The sequence below is a fragment of the Balaenoptera musculus genome, chromosome 13, assembly GCF_009873245.2.
Source record: "Balaenoptera musculus isolate JJ_BM4_2016_0621 chromosome 13, mBalMus1.pri.v3, whole genome shotgun sequence".
NCBI classification, from domain to species: domain Eukaryota; kingdom Metazoa; phylum Chordata; class Mammalia; order Artiodactyla; family Balaenopteridae; genus Balaenoptera; species Balaenoptera musculus.
Window position 1 is genome coordinate 51,635,118 of NC_045797.1, and position 17,974 is coordinate 51,653,091.

Here is a 17,974-nt window from a genome sequence, read left to right on the forward strand (position 1 = left end):
AAATGCCGGAGAGGGTGTGGAGAAAAATGAACCCTCCTACACTGTTGGTGGGAATGTAAATTGGTGCAGTCACTATGGAAAACAGTATGGAGGTTCCCTAAAAAACTAAAAATAGAGTTGCCATATGATCCAGCAATTCCACTCCTGGGGCATATATCCAGAGAAAACTACAATTCAAAAAGATATATGCACCCCTATGTTCACAGCAGCACTCTTCACAATAGCCAAGACATGGAAGCCACCTAAATGTCCATCAACAGATGAATGGATAAAGAAGATGTAGCATACACACACACACACACACAATGGAATACTAATTAGCCATAAAAAGAATGAAATAATGCCATTTGCAGCAACATGGATGGACCTTAAGATTATCATACTAAGTGAAACCAGACAAAGACAAATACCATATGATATCACTTACATGTGGAATCTAAAATATGATACAAATGAACTTATTTATAAAACAGAAACAGACTTACATACATAGAAAACAAACTTATGGTTACCAAAGGGGAAAGGAGGTGGGGAGGGATAAATTAGGAGTTTCCGATTAGCAAATACAAACTACTATATATAAAATAGGTAAACAACAAGGTCCTACTGTAGAGCACAGGAGACTATATTCAATATCTTGTAATAAACCATAATAGAAAAGAATGTGAAAAAGAATATATATAGCTATGTATACCTGAATCACTTTGCTGTATACCAGAAACTAACACAACATTTTAAATCAACTATACTTCAATAAAAAAAATAAAATGTCTTATAAGAATATGCAAATTAAATTTAGTTATAATGATACATTTAATCTTTGGTGAAAAAAGATAAAATTACACAAAATAGGACCTATCCTGCAAATACGGGCCATTTTTCCCAACCCAATATTATTCTAAACCTGTATCAAAAGCTACCCTGAAATTGAGGGAAATCAGTAATAATATCCTAAAATTTAAAATACAGAGCATTATATAACATAGTAATTACCAGAGGCTAAGTGATTTATTGGTCAAAAACCACATCTAAATTGATTTCTTTGCATACACACACATTTAAATTTTTAAAATTCATAGTATTTATATTTTAACTACCATAAGCTTGAATAATATAGAAAAGTGTGATTTTAAAGCTATATGTTAGTGACATGAGTAAGAAAATTAGTTCTCACTCCACATACTACCATATGTCTCAAGCAAGGGTGAAAAGCTACTTCTGTTTCTTATATTAAAGTTCTGCTAAGAAACTAAAACATAGTATTGTTAAGTCCTACAGCATAGAGAAGTGGTGCTCAAATTTAGCATACATCAGATTAACAGAGGCTCATCAAAACAAATTACTGGGCCCCATTCCCAGAATTCTGATTTAGTAGATCTGAGGTGGGGTTAGAGATTTTGCATTTCTAGCAAGTTCTCATGTGGGTCTGATGATGCTGGTCCTGGGAACACACCTTGGGTCCTGTGTTCAAATCCCAGCCTGTCACTTACTATCTGTGCCTCTGGACCTAGTTTAAGAGTTTACTCCTCAATTTCCTCATGTCTAAAAGGGGGACAGTTGTCAGAGAAGTAAACAAATAATATATTTAAAGTGCCCAGCACATGGTGAGGACTCAAATGATAAGGACATATGTTGGTTGAATAAATAATGCCCTTCTTAAAAGTACACAATACAGGGTTCTTCCTAGTGCCAGCTAAGATAAAGTAAAAACACTCCACCCTGACCCTCCTACTGAATACAGCTATCAAATCTAAACAAAATGTACGGAGCAGTTATTTAAAGACTGTAAAAAGTAAATGGTAGCAGGTAGATTGGGGAAGACGACCAGAACTCAAAGGGCCATGGAACCAAGGGTGGGTTTACTTTTTTCCCTCTTGTATCCTGCCACGTGGACTGCGGGAAACCTGGAAGTGGGCAGCAATGTAGACAGTGTTTCACGTGAAGTGCTTTAGTTCAGGCTTGGGCAGGAAAAGGGAGGCAGTAACAACAGGGGGCCCACAGGTACCTAAAGGTCTGAGGGAGAGAAATCCTCTCCAATCCCAGAAGCTGTGGTTTCAAGAGGGTGGGGCAAAACCCTCTCCTAACCTTTTTTTCCCCCTCTCTGTGCTCCTACCGCTGGTCCCTGCATGTGGGCACAATCACAGGAAGTGAGCACAGTAGACAAAGCTTTCTGGCTGGAGGACTAAAAAGGGGAGTTCCCAGGGAAGTAGAAAGTATAGCGGAAATAGCTGAGTGGGAGGAACTCAGAAAAGCGACTCCATAAGGTTGCTTATGAACGCCTGGGCTCACTCCAGAGCTGAACATGGCATCGAATTTATCCTAAATAGCAAACCAAAAACTTTTGAGAATAGAACAAAGAAAAAAATAGTCACCTATCTCAAACTGGCCAATGGGCAGTGTACACACAGGACAGATCCAAATAGCAAAGCACTACAGGCTTTGAAAACCAAACTGATATTGAAATCACAACCCACAGAAAGCTAGCTGCAACTTGCAGCCTAAACCAACAGGGTCCACTGGCTGCTAAAACACAAAAATGAACATTCACCACTGAATTTAAGCAAGACCCAGGGTCTCATAATACTTCAGGATGCAATCCAAAATTACTTGGCATATGAAGAACCAGGAAAATCTCAACTTGCATGGTACAATAAAGAGACATCAACAATTGAGAATGACACAGTTGTTGGAAGTATCTGACAGACTTCAAAGCAGCTATTATAAAAATGCTCCAAGAAGGGCAAACACTTTTGAAATGAATAGAAGGTCTCTGCAAATTGCCAATACTCTCTTGTTCTTTGGTAGTGGAAACACAAAGGCTTTATTCCTCAGCTTAAATTCCATAGTTACAAGTGTCAATCAACCAAGTCTTTGGAACATCAATTTACAAATTATCAAAAACTTTAAGCATGTTCATAACAATTAATCTACTAATTCTGGTTCTGGGAAGCCATTTTACTGAACTAATCTAAAACATAAGAAAAGCTTTTCTGATCAAAAAAAAGTTTTTTTCCCCAAGAATTTATGCTAGTGCAAAACAAGAAATAACCTTCACACTACACCTCAATGGGGAAAGGTTATGTGGACTCTTTTGTGGATATTCAAAATGATGCCTACCCAGAATTCTACTTCTAAAATTTACTCTATAGACGTACAAGTGGGAGTGTGTGCGCACGAATATAAACATATAAACTTGCATGTTGGTTTGCAATAGAAAAAAAGTAAAAATTTATATGGCTATTAATAGTAACAGCCACACAATGAGATTTTAAAACTTCATATACTTCTACATATATCTTTATTTTACAAGCATGTACTAATTTTTATAATTAATCTAATAATTTACAAGACTTAAAAAAAGTCTCAGCAAAGAAATAGAACCAAATGTAAATTTTAGATCTAAAAAATACAGCTGAAATAATTCACTGGATGAGCTCAATAAGCAAAATGGAGATGGCAAAACAAAGTCAGTGAACTTGAAGACAGATGGATAGAAATTATCAAGTCTGAAAAACAAGGAGAAAAAAACAATGAATAAAGCCTCAAGGACCACTGGGATACCAAAAGGTCTAACACTGGAGTCACTGGCATCCTAAAAGGAAAGTGAAAGAGTGCAGTGCAGAAAAGCATTTGAGGAAATAATGGCTGAAAACTTTCCAAACTTGGTAAAAGACACAATGTATATATAGATTTGAGAAGTTCAGAGAACCCAAACAGAATAAACCCCTAAGAAATCCATGCCCATATATGTGGAACCTAGAAAAATGGTACAGATGAACCAGTTTGCAGGGCAGAAATAGAGACGCAGATGTAGACAACAAACGTATGGACACCAAGGGGCGAAAGTGGGGGGGGGGGGGTGTGGTGGGATGAATTGGGAGATTGGGATTGACATATATACACTAATATGTATAAAATAGATGACTAATAAGAACCTGCTGTATAAAAAAATAAGTAAAATAAAATTCAAAAAAAAGAAATCCATGCCCAGACACATAAAAGTCAAACTGATAAAAACTAAAAACAAAGAAAAAAATTGAAAGTAGACAGAAAAAGAAAAGTGATTCAGTGTTTATAAGGGAAGAGCAATTTGAATGGATGTGAATTTCTCACCAGGAACCATTAAGTTCAGAAGGAAATGGCATATTTTTAAAAGACTGAAAGAAAAGAACCATCAACACAGAATTTCTATATCCAGTGAAAATATCCTTCAGGAATGAAGGCAAAATAAAGACACTCTCAGGTGAAGGTAAAACCAAGAAAATTCACTACAAGCAAATCAGCTCTAACAGAATTACTAAACGGCAGAAGGGATATGATGCCAAGGGAAAAATGGAATGAAAAAGAATTATGAAAAAGAAGAATTAATAACCATATGCGTAAATACAATAAACTATTTTTCTCTTCTTGAATTTTTGAAAATGTTTGGTGGTTAAAAGTAAAAGCTGTAACATTGTCTGATGGAGTTTTCTCTGTATGTAGACATAATATATATGACAACACAACAAAAAAAGAAGGGAGTAAAGAGATATATAGTATTAAGATTTCTACATCCCACTTAAGTGGGAAAATATTTATCCTAAGTAGACTATAAGAATTTAGATATGTATATTACAATCCCTAGAGCAACCACACACACCCACACCAACACTAAATTGAGATATAGTAAAAAAAAAAAAAAAAAAAAAAAAAAAAAAAAAAAAAGATAAACTTAAATGGAACTCCAAAAGCTGTTCAAATAACCAAAAAGAAGGCAGAAAGGGGAAAAAGAGAAACAAAAACCAAAAAGAACAAACAGAGAGCAAACAATAAAATGGTAGCACTCAATCCAAATATATAAGCAGTTACATTAAATGTAAAGCACCTAAACATACCAATTAAAAGACAAAGATTGGGGCTTCCCTGGTGGCGCAGTGGTTGAGAGTCTGCCTGCCAATGCAGGGGACATGGGTTTGAGCCCTGGTCTGGGAAGATCCCACATGCCGTGGAGCAACTAGGCCCGTGAGCCACAACTACTGAGCCTGCGCGTCTGGAGCCTGTGCTCCACAACAAGAGCGGCCGCGATAGTGAGAGGCCCGCGCACTGTGATGAAGAGTGGCCCCCGCTTGCCACAACTAGAGAAAGCCCTCGCACAGAAATGAAGACCCAACACAGCCATAAATAAATAAAAATAAATTAATTAATTAATTAAAAAAAAAAGACAAAGATTATGAAAATGGATAAAAAAAATTAGATCCAATTACATGTCACCTACAAGAAATTTATTTCAACTATGATAATATAAGTAGGTTAGAAGTAAAAGGATGGGGAAATATATATCATAGAAATACTAATCAAGAGAAAGGTGGAGTAGCTATATTAATACCGAATAAAGTAAACTTCAAACCAAAGAAAATTACCAGGCATAAAAAATGACATTATATGATGATAAAAGAGTCAATTCACCAAGAAGATTATAATAATCCTAAATGTGTGTGCACCTAACAGAGCGTCAAAATACATGAAGTGAAATCTGACAGAACTGGAAGGAAAAATACAGAAATCTCTAACTATAGCTGGAGACTTCAACATGCTTATCTCAGTAATCTATCTAATTAGTAAACAAAAAATCAGCAAGGATAGAAAACTGAACAAAACTGTCAACCAACTGGATCTAACTGACATTTGTAGAACACTCCACCCAACAACTTTCTCTTCAAGTCCACAGAGAATGTTCATCAAGGCAGACCTTCTCCTGGGTCATAAAACAATCTTAGCAAATTTAAAAGAACTTAAGTAACACAAAATATGTTCTCTGACCACAATGAATTTAAGCTAGAAATCAATAACAGAAAGATAACAGAAAAATCTCTAAAAATTGGGAAATTAAATGATGCACTTACAAATAATCGACAGGTCAGAGAGGAAATCTCAAGGAAAATTAGAAAATATTTTTAATTGAAAGAAAATTAAAACACATCAGAATTTGTACAATGCAGTTAAGCAATGCTCAGGGGACAATTTATAGCATTAAATGCTTACATTATCAAAGAAGAAAATTCTCAAATCAATAATCTTAAGTGTCCACCTTAAATTAGAAAAAAAGAAGAGCAAAGTAAACCCAAATCAAGTAGAAGGAAGGACATGCTTACAGCTAACATCATACTTAATGGTGAAAGACTGAATACATTCCCCCTATGATTGGGAACAAGTCAGTGATACCTACTCTCACCACTTCTATTCAACACTGTATTCAAAGTCCTAGCAAGTATGAGAAGGCAAGGGGGAAAAAAAAGCATACAGATTACAAAGAAAAAAATAAGTCCTATTTGCAGACAACATGTTTGTCTACATAAAAATCTCAAAGAATCTACACAAAATCTCCCAGAACTAATAAGTAAAATTACAAAGTCATAAAGTATAAGGTCAACACACAAAAATCAATCACGTATATAATACTAGCAATGAAAAAGTGGAAACCAAAATTTTTAAATATCATTATGATAGCTCCCCAAAATTTGAAATACAGAGGTATAAATCTAATAGAACAGGTATAAGAGCTGTATGCCAAAGCTACACCACTATTAAAGAAATCAAAGAAGATCTAAATAAATGGAAAGTCGTATCACATTCATGAATTGGAAGCTCAGCATAGTAAAGGTGTCAATTCTTCCCATTTAATCTGTAGATTAAACACAGTTCTGATCAAACTACCACCCCCCAGGATATTTTTTGTATATATAGACAAACTTGTTCTAACAACAACAGTAAAGGAACTAAAAAAGCCAAACAATTCTTAAAAAGAATAAAAATGAAAGAATCATACTAATTGATGTTAAAAGTTACTCTAAAGCTACAGTAATTAAGAGGGTACAGTATTGGGTTAAAGAACAGACACATAAATCAATGGACTATAGTTGAGAAACAGATCCACACAAATATGGCAACTGATTTTGGACAAAGATGTCTGCAAAGGCAATTTAATGGAAAAAGGATAGTCTTTTCCAAAAATAGTGTTGTAACAACTGGACATCCATAGGCAAAAATATAACCTAAACCTCACACCTTATACAGAAATTAACTAAAAATGGATCACAGATCTTAATGTAAAATACAAAGCTATAAAACTTTTAGAATCTACAGGATAAAACTGTAGTGACATGGGGTTAGGCAAAGTTTTACACACGACACCAAAAGCATGATCCATAAAAGAAAAAAAATTATAAATTGGACTTCAAAATTAAAAACTTTTGCTTTGTGAAAGACACTGTCAAGAAATGAATACCAAGCTACAAGACTGGGAGAAAATATTTACAAATGGCATATGTGACAGAGGATTTGAATTCTGAATATGTAAAGAACTCTCAAAACTCAACAGTAAGAAAACACAGACCCCAATTAAAAACTGGGTAAAAGACTTGAACAAAAAGTGCACCAAAGAGCTAGATGGAGGGCAACTGACTACATTAAAAGGTGGTCAATATTTTTAGCTATTAGGGATATCTAAATTAAAGGCATAACGATATTATAACAGCTAAAATTGTTTTTAAAAAGTGTAACGCCAAATGCTGGAGAAGATGCAGAGCAACTACAACTTGCATACATTCTAAGTAGGAAAGCAAAATGGGACATAAATTCTGAAAAAGTTTGGCAAGTTCCTTATGAAGTTAAATATACACTTACCATATGACCCAGCAATCCCACTCCCTGGTATTTATCTTACAGAAATGAAAATCTGTGCTCACACAAAAACCTGTACATAAGTGTTTATAACAGTTCTTTCATAATTGCCCCAAACTGAAAATAACCCAAATGTTTTTCAATAGGTGAACAGATAATCAAACTGTAGTACAGTTTATCAATGGAATACTACTGAGCAACAAAATAGAATTATTGATATATGCAATAGCTTGGATGAATTTCAAGAGCATTATTGCAAATGAAAGAATCCAGTCTCAAAAGTATACATACTGTATGATTCCATTTACATGACCATCAGTGATTGTCCGGGGTTAAGAGGGGATAGCCAGGGGTTTGGGGTGTGATCCAAAGGGACAGCATGAGGGAGTTCTGGGGCATGATGGAACTGTTTTGTATCCTGACTGTGGTGGTGGTTACATGGATCTATATACGAGGTAAAATTTAAATAACCATATGCCCTCCCCACCAAAAAAGTCAATTTTACTGTACGTTAATCAAAGGTTTTTTTTTTAGCTACTTTATTTATTTATTTATTTATTTTTATTATTTATTTTTGGCTGTGTTGGGTCTTCGGTTCGCGCGAGGGCTTTCTCTAGTTGCGGCAAGCGGGGTCCACTCTTCATCGCGGTGCGGGGACCGCTCTTCATCGCGGTGCGCGGGCCTCTCACCATTGCGGCCCCTCCCGTTGCGGGGCACAGGCTCCAGACGCGCAGGCTCAGCAGTTGTGGCTCACGGGCCCAGCCGCTCCGCGGCATGTGGGATCTTCCCAGACCAGGGCTCGAACCCGTGTCCCCTGCACTAGCAGGCAGACTCTCAACCACTGCGCCACCAGGGAAGCCTAATCAAAGGTTTTTAAAGCTTTTAAAAATACGTAGAGACTTCCCTGGTGGCGCAGTCGTTAAGAATCCGCCTGCCAATGCAGGGGACACGGGTTTGAGCCCTGGTCCGGGAAGATCCACATGCTGCAGAGCAACTAAGCCCATGCGCCACAACTACTGAGCCTGTGCTCTACAGCCCGTGAGCCACAACTACTGAGCCCACATGCTGCAACTACTGAAGTCCACGTGCCTAGAGCCTGTGCTCCGCAACAAGAAAAGCCAAAGTAACGAAGAGTAGCCCCTGCTCGCCGCAACTAGCGAAGGCTTGCGTGCAGCAACGAAGACCCAACACAGCCGGAAAAAAACCACAAAAATTGTTCTGATTATGAAAACTTGTTTAAAAAAAATACATAGTATAAATTATCCTAGAACTTTCTAGTTATTTACAAATTAAGGCTCAAAATAAATGTGAACACCAGTGAAATGGGAGCATGCAGAGATAGCAGACAGGAGACTTAAATTTTAAAAAATTATACAAAGATATGGCGTAAGTATAAATTCTAGACTCAGAAACAATTACATCCCTCAACCAACCATAGAGTCTGTTAATACCTAGTAACAACTAAAGATAAATATTTAACATCACCATGTAAGAAAGATAATTTGAGACAAAACAAATAATATCAAGTCAAAAGAAAGATTCCACATTCATACTAGATATTCATTTGGTCCTTGAAATAAAAATGACATTATTGTCCATTATTAGTATGGTATGTCCCTTATTTTTTCTAATAGCAATTATAGATTTACAACGGTTTATCCAGATTTTTCTCTCTGATTCTCCTTGATATAAAAAACATACACTTTTAAGAATGCTGACAGGATAGATAAAGAAAAGGTGAGATATATAAAAACAGAGAGTAGAATGGTGATTGCCAGGGGCCTGGGGGTGGGGGAAATAGGGAGATGTTGGTCAAAGGGCACAAACTTTCAGTTATAAGATGAATAATTTATGGGGATCTAATGTATGGCATGGTGGCTACAGTTAATACTACTGTATCGTATACTTGAAATCTGCAAAAAGGGTAGATCCTGAATGTTTTCAGCCACCCCGCAAAAGAGGGTAACTATGTGAGATGATGGATATATAAATTAGCTTGATTGCAGTAATTATTTCACAATGTATATGTGTATCATATCGTCACACTGTATACCTTAAATATGTACAATTTTTACTTACCAATTATACCTCCATAAAGCTGGGGGGAGAAAAAAGACTGCTGACTGGGACCACGTGCTAAGACTGGTCATAACTGCACCTCTGTAAACCATCCTAAGGAGGCATGAAATTTTTTTTTTCTTCTCAAGAAATAAACCCATAGCAAATTAGTCCACCAAAACACACAGAGGATTATAATTCAAGACAGCTCTTCTCTATAACCATATATATTTTTTGCTGGCTGCCAAAAAAGTTAGATCTTAGATTGTGATTTTAAAAAACAAAAACACAAACGGATGGCCACAAGTCATTTATTTAAATAAGGGACCAACCTCACCGTCCCTAACTTTTCCTAGATCTTAAAGCATTCGAAGTTAGTTATCTGTGAGAGCACTCAATTTCTTTCAAATGACAACAGCACTTTTATAACTCTTTTCAATCTTAAATCTTCTGAGATTACAAGCTTTAAGTAGCAAATCCAGATCCTTCTCTAGTTGAAAGTATGTTAAAATGTAAAGTCTGGTACAATTAAAAAATTGATAACCAATATTTACTTACTGATCAACAATTTACTGAATGCTTAAAATATTCCAAGCCCTAAGGGTCACAGGAAAGAGATCAAAATGGTATAGGTCCACAAGGATTTAGTTGAGGACATAATACACACCCATGAGATAATGAGAAACCAGAACTGTAAATAAGAAAGTACTACTTAGGACAATTAGAGAATAACTTCTAAACAGATGTCAAAATATTCTTTAACAAGTCTCCCATATAAGTCAAACAGTAATTCAGAAGAGAAAAAAAAAATTCATCTGATGTAGGGAGGACAGGGATATGGCAAAAAGAAGAGTGTGCTGGAGTCTAGAGACCTGTCTCAGCTCTGCCATTAAAAACTCCCAGGTAGGGACTTCCCTGGTGGCGCAGTGGTTAAGAATCCGCCTGCGAATGCAGGGGACATGGGTTCGAACCCTGGTCTGGGAAGATCCCACATGCCACGGAGCAACTAAGCCCGTGTGCCACAACTACTGAAGCCTGCGGGCCTAGATCCCACGCTCTGCAACAGAGAAGCCACCACAATGAGAAGCCCGTGCACCGCAATGAAGAGTAGCCCCCGCTAGACACAACTAGAGAAAGTCCACGTGCAGCAACGAAGACCCAATGCAGCCAAAAATAAATAATTTTAAAAAAAAAACCTCCCAGGTAAGTCCCAACTGCTCCACAGTGCCTAGTTAGTAGACGTGGTACCTGACACAAAAAGGACATTTGTTCATTCACTCTGATTTGGATTTGGCTAAGCAAGGAAGGAGGGGCAAGCAGGGGCTCCTTCTAGAAGGGACTCACTTAGGATGTCTGCCACTCAGGACTATGGCAAGCTCACTGCTTGAATTCAATACCGCCTTCTCACAACCATGTGAAAGAAAGGATGCTGACATCCAAAAGAAGGAGCTGGCCGCTCTCCTTGCCTCCTCCAGAGTACAAACTCTTATATCAAGGGCCTCACTGTCCTGGGCCCAGCTGCACTGGCACCTCACAGTCCCAGGGACCCACTATGATGCATCAGCTGTCTGGCTTAGTTTCAGGCTGGTTCTCTGGGCCTCAGTAAGCTCATCTGAAGGAAAGGGGAAGGGATTAGGTCTTTTACAACATTACAATCTATGAATATAATGAATTAGAAATAACTACAGAGCACAAACCTTACTAAGTTGTCAGCAACGAGTAAAAACAGCTTATTAAATTTGTTATCTGGAATTTACTTGTTTGTTTTACAAGAAATAGCAAGCTGTTTTACAAATGTCAAATTGGAAAAGCAAACACTACTGAATTCCTTAAAAGAATGATTCTTACCTTAGTCTCAAAATATTAAAATGGCTAGATCTCACAGTGAAACATAACCTATGCAAAGATTCATTACAGTTCTTCACTAGATTAAGTTAAACTTTATCACTCAGAACAACAATATTCTTGTAAATCAAGTAGTGTTAGTACCTCAACACCACTTAGCCCAGTAGAGTTCCCAGCAATGCCTGCAGAGGGAAAGAAAAGAACAAGAGTGCCTTTCTTAAACCCCAGACCTCAAATCTAGAAGTAGAAGACAACAAATCATCTGAACAATTACTGAATGGCAACTGTCTGATAGGCACTAGGTTAGTCACTTTTCATAGATTATCTTATTTAGTTCTCACAACAAGCCTAGAAAGTAGCTAGTTATTATCACAATTTTAATGATGAGACTCGGGAGGTTAAAAAATTTGCCCACAGCTATAGAGCCCTTCACAAAGACTAAAAATAAGGTAATCGAAGAAGAATGTACTGCCTTGAGCCTTCAGGAAAACACAGTCTGATTATTGGACCCCAACTGTTCACATTCCTTTGGTAGATGTAGCCCTACAATGAAGATGTAGGCTATCAAAATATTATGGCTTGATATTATTTCTTAATGTAAATTAAGAAATTAACTTTGTTTCCCATATGAGTCTTCAGTAAATTTGCTTAGCATGAAATCAGTTCCCCTGACCAAAATGAGTTTTCTGGATCTGTAACTGCTGAGGTATAGACACTAGACTATTCAAGTTAAGGTCATTCTCTGAAGTCTGGTATAAATGATACCTCCCTGGAGGACATGTCTATTTCTTTATTCATTAACCACAACATTCCTTTGTCTCTTTTTTAGAATAGTAACTTTCTCCACTGGATTTCTAACATGTTCAATATATAGCAAAAAATGGGAAGCTGAGTCACTAGAGTGAGTTCCTGAAGAGCACCAGGTCCATATGCCTAAGATGCTAGGGATTGAGACAGCAAATGTAATATTTTATTAAGAAAACTAAAGACTACAACTTCTTTCTTTAACATAAAGGCATCCACATCTGCAAGGAGGTGGGCAGTAACACTGGCTGAGAAAGCAAGACAAAAACTTAAAAAAACAGCTCTGGAAATAAATGGAAAAGGGAAAGAAAGCAATATTAAATCTCTTCAAGTGTGCAAAGCAGTGCTTGATACAAACCCACAATTTTAAACTATGAAACATGGGAGATTGCCTTAAATTAGAAAAAGTTTAGGATATATATTACATATACAGTATAAGAATAAATGCCTGTTTCACTGAATCTATACAGATAAAGTTCAAGCTAAAGTACCTGCAAAAATGGAGAAGAGGCATGATTAAGATGAGAAAAACTACAATCACTTAAATCCTTCTTCCCTCATCCTCCCAATCATTCAATTTATCAGAATTTTAAAAATTAAGTTTTTTGTATGATTTTTAACATAGTACATGCTTATTGTAGAAAATGTGAAAAATATTAAACAGTATATAATTGAAAAATAACCCATAATTTAACTACTCAAAGTTAGCGTATTTTATTTTACATCCTATTTTTTAAATAAATATATCCTTTTTAAGATACTCCAAAATATCATCTTACTTTTTTTATTTACTATATTTGAATATTTTCTTATACCTTATACCCTTAAACATCTTAAAGCTCATGATTTTTATCACCTGCCAATTATTTTTATTAGTAGTATACTAAACAAAAAATTTAAAAAACATAATTTATGTTTTTATGGTATTTGGTTATATGGCTGTATCATAATTTAATCATTTAACAGGCTTCTAATTTTTAAACATTATAAATAGCACTGAAATGAATAACACACACACACACTCATGTGTACACATAATGTACACATCTCTTATTTGCTTATAATAAATTCCTAAAAATGGAATCTGGGGCAAAGGATGTGAACATTTTTAAGGATTCTGAATACTGCCAAATTGCCATTGTAATGGACTGAATGTTTGTATCTCCCCAAAATTCATATATTGAAATCGAATCCCCAATGTGATGGTATTTGGAAGTGGGGCCTTTGGGAGGTAATTAGACCACGAGGATGGAGCCCTCATGAATGGGATTAGGGCCCTTATAAGAAGCAGTCAGAGAGCTAGCTAGCTCTCTTTCTGCCATTTGAGGATACAAGAAGTCTGCAGTCTGCAACCCTGATGAGGGCACTCACCAGAACCCAGCCATGCTGGCATCCCAATCTCGAACTTCAAGGCTCCAGAACTGTAAGAAATAAATTCTGTTGTTTATAAGCCACCTGTTGTTTATAATACCATAAGTTTATGGTATTTTGTTATAGCAGCTTGAGCTAAAATAGCCATTTAGAAATTTGTACCAATTTATTCTCCTACCAACAGCAGGTATTTACCAACATGTGATTCTTTTTTATATGAGAGACCTATTGAAGCATGCGAACTATGACATAATGATTCTAACCTCTTAGGCTTTTTCCATAATCTTATTTCATAACCTTAGAGAAAAATCTTTTAGGAAATATCTCTTGTAGTAAATAAATATTTATCTGTGGTTGAGCCATTTTTCCAGTGTTGCTTCTGTTTAATAAATTTACCCCGTTAATTAAATTTAAGTGCTTTTAATAAAAAATAGCATGAACTGCATGAATCCATTTAAAAAATAAATTATTCTTCTATGTGCATATTTGCAATATGAGATCTGAAATGATAAAGGTAACCATGGTAAACTCTGGGTTTTGGGATATTGAGCTTTCTTTCTTTCTTTCTTGTGAACTTTCTTCTTTGTAGCTCTCTGTATGGCTTGCAAATTAAAATATGAGCTGGCATTATTTTTTTAATGAAGCCATACTCTAAAAAGTATGATATACTGTACCAAAAATTATAAAAGTTTTCAGGGAATTCCCCAGCGGTCCAGTGGTTAGGACTCTGCACTTTCACTGCCGAGGGCCTAGGTTCGATCCCTGGTCAGGAACTAAGATCCCACAAGCCGTGAGGCAAAAAAGTTTTTAAAAAGAAGAAAAATTAAAATGAAATTCTACACTTCCATTTCCAGTTATGACCTCCTGATGTGAAAGGCAGTCCTATGTTGACTGTTGTCCAACATCTGAAAATAATACTTTATACGTATTGCCCATCAAACGGGGCACTATATATTAAGTATAATTTTCAGATGCTGGACAACAGGCAGCATAGGACTGTGATTTCTGAGAGAAGGGAAACAAAGACTCACGAACACCCTGGCTTTCTGCTTGTGCCACAGGGAAGGGGAACCCCCAAAGAACACAGATATTTCACTGAGTTGAGAAAATAGAGCTCCAAGTCTGAGGCTACTGAAGGCATGGAATTTAAGGAGCACAATACAAGAAAGAAGGGAGCTGTGGAGAGAAAAAGTTTCAAAAACCTGTAGAGAGATCTCCTAATCCTTTGCCTAGGGACTAAGCTGCATATGCACAAGGCAAAACTGCATGAGGCGAGTCAAAGAACAAAATCTGGGGAAAGAACAACTATGGAGCATGAGCTGAACAACTACCTGGGAGTTGTTCAAATTCCTGGCAGCTAGAGTAGAGAGACCTCAATGAACATGACATGCATTTGATAGAGATCTCAGAAAGGCCATGCCTTGGTATTAGGGCTAAGCTAGTCTTGGAATAAATAAAATTGCTGAAAACCAAAGATAAAGAGAAAATCTTTAAAGCAGCCAGAGGGGGGGAAAAAGATGTATTACATCAAGTGTACAATGGTAAGAATGGCTACTAACTTCTCATCAGAAACAACTTAAACAAGAGAATATTGAAATGATGATGTTAAAGTGCTACAAGGAAAAAAAAAAAAAAAAGAGCTGTCAACTTAAATTTCTACATCCAGCATAAATACCCTTCAAAAATGAAGGCAAAAGGGACCAACAAAGTCCAGAATTGTCCTCCTGACACAAACAAGTAGAAAACTAGACAAAACATAAAACAATTATTTTCAGACACTAGGTAACAGGCAGTATGGAAATATGACCTCTGAAAAAAGGGAAAGAAATGAGGTGAACCCAAAGACTGCCCCAGCTTTCTGTTTGGAACTACAACAAAAGGAGTGGGAACCCAAACAGAGCCAACAGTCTCACTGAGATGAGGTGACAGAGATCAGAATTTGTGGAGTCTGAGACGACTAGAATTTGCAGGGCATATTACCATAAAGGAAGAAACTAAACAGAAATGCTCAACAATCTACAGAAGAGGTCTCCCTGAGTTTCTGGCTAAACACCAATCTGCGTATGTGTGTTATGTAAATCTATGAGGCTAGACAAAGAAAAACTTCAAGAAAATAACAAATACCAGGGAGCTCTAAGCCTAACAACTTCCAGAGTTCACACAGGGCCAGGATCATTCAGTTTCCACCAGCTGGGATGAATAAACCTTGATGAACACATGGGGCAATCAAGTGAGACACAAGAAGGGGCATGCCTCAGTAATGGGCCCAAACTAGCCCTAAACTGAAAGCTATTCTAGAACTGCCCAAAACCAAAACCCAAAAAACCCTGAAAACAAAACTGAAAAGATCAATCTGATCCACAAAGCAACTGCCTGCCAGAATAAAACTTAATACTCAAGAAAGAAAGACAAAAAAAAAAAAAAAAAAAATCAAGGCAAATATTCAACACCATAACCCCCAAAGAAATTACCAGATGTATGAAAAAATAAGAAATGGTAACCTATAATCAGGATCCAGGAGTGGTAGGGATAAAGAGAATTTTAATACAAGGACTTCAAAATAGCTATTAGAAAAGAGTTCAAAGGCTTAAAGGAAAACATGGACATAATGAAAAAAAAGAAAAAAATCTTAACAGAGAAGTGGAAGTTATTTTTTTTAAATCAATGGTAATTCTAGAACTAAAAAAAAAAATAACACCTGATATAAAAATTTAACTTGATGGGTATAACAGCCTATTAGACAAAGGAGAATTTTTTTAAATCAGTGTGCTTGAAGACTGGGAAACACAAACTTTTCACGTTGAAAGAAAAGAAAAACGGATTAGAAGAAAAATGGAGAGAGCTTCAGTGACCTGTGAACTAATATTAAGTGGCTGAATGAACATATGCAGGACTGGAGTCTGAGGAGAAAAATACTTGGGAATTCAAAAATTCGAAGTTAGATAGCTAGAAATTTTACACATATGATGAAAATAATACACCCACAGATCTAAGAAGCTCAATAAATCACAAGAATAAACACAAATAAAACCACACCAAGGAGCATCATAATAAAGTTGCTGAAAACCAGTGATAAAGAGAAAAATCATAAAAGCAGCCAAAGGGAAAACACATATTACATATGGGGAAACAAACATAAAAATCACCACAGAGTTCTTGTCAGAAGCTATGCATATGAGAAGATGGAAAATAACATTTTAAGGTGCTCAAAGGGGTAAAAAAAAACCCTGAAAACCTAGAATTCTGTAACTACTAACAATAACTTCCAAAACTGAAGGCAAAATGAGAGACAAAGTGGGGAGAGAGGGAAAGAGAGAGAAAGCTGCACTAAAAGAAATGTAAAAGGAAGCTTTTCAAGCAAAAGGAATATGATATTAGACACAAACTTGAATCTACACAAAGAAATGAAGATCTAAAGAAATGATTAAAATGAGACAAATATGAAAGACATTTTTCTCATTTTTAATTGTTCTAAAAGGTAACTGCCTGACAAAAGCAAAAAGATCAGCAACAGGGTTAAAACACACATTATCAAAATGTATGACAAAAAAGCACAAAAGATGGGAAGGAGAAATTGTAACATTATGTACGATTCTTGCATTACTCATGAAGTGGTATAATATTATTTGATGGCAGACTGTTATTAATTAACTATAAGGACTACCACTAAAAATTTTTTTAAGAGAAATATTTTATAAACAGAAAAAATAAAATGGATCCATAAAGAATAATCCATCCAAAAGAAGACAAGGAAAAAAGAATAGTAAACAAATAGTAAGATAGTACATTTTAATCCAACCTTAATTACATTAAGTGTAAATGGTCTAAGCTAGTGGTAGGAACCATTTTCTATAAAGAACCAGAAAATATTTTATGCTTTGGTCTCTGTCCCAGCTACTTAACCTTGCCACCTGTAGCACAAAAGCAACCACAAACAATATGTAAATGAATGAACATGACTATGTCCCAATAAAACTTTATTTACATAAACAGGTGGTAGAGTTTGGTCTGCCAGCCATAGTTTGCCAATTCCTGGTATAAACACACCAAATTAAAAGAGATATTGTCAGACTGGATAAAAAAGCAAGACCCAGCTACATGCTGTTTACAAGAAACCCACTTTAAATATAACGATACAGATAGGTTAAAAGTAAAAGGATGGAAGAAGATATACCATGCAAAATCAAAAGGACACAGAGACTTCAGAACAAGGGAAATTACCAGGAATAAAAAGGGA

General features: G+C 36.1%; 1 protein-coding gene across 11 annotated transcripts in view; it reads right to left on the bottom strand.

Annotated features, from left to right (window-relative positions):
• The window catches only part of SOCS5 (suppressor of cytokine signaling 5), a 62,047-nt gene that overhangs the window by 33,832 nt on the left and 10,241 nt on the right, over positions 1-17,974 (bottom strand). The window contains exon 1 of one of the 11 annotated variants that reach the window (XM_036872771.1): positions 13,738-13,756. The exons of the other annotated variants lie outside the window; for them this stretch is intronic. The gene's annotated coding sequence lies outside the window, so the exon portion shown is untranslated. Of the gene's footprint in view, positions 1-13,737; positions 13,757-17,974 lie in introns of those variants that run through there. 11 annotated transcript variants of the gene reach the window in all.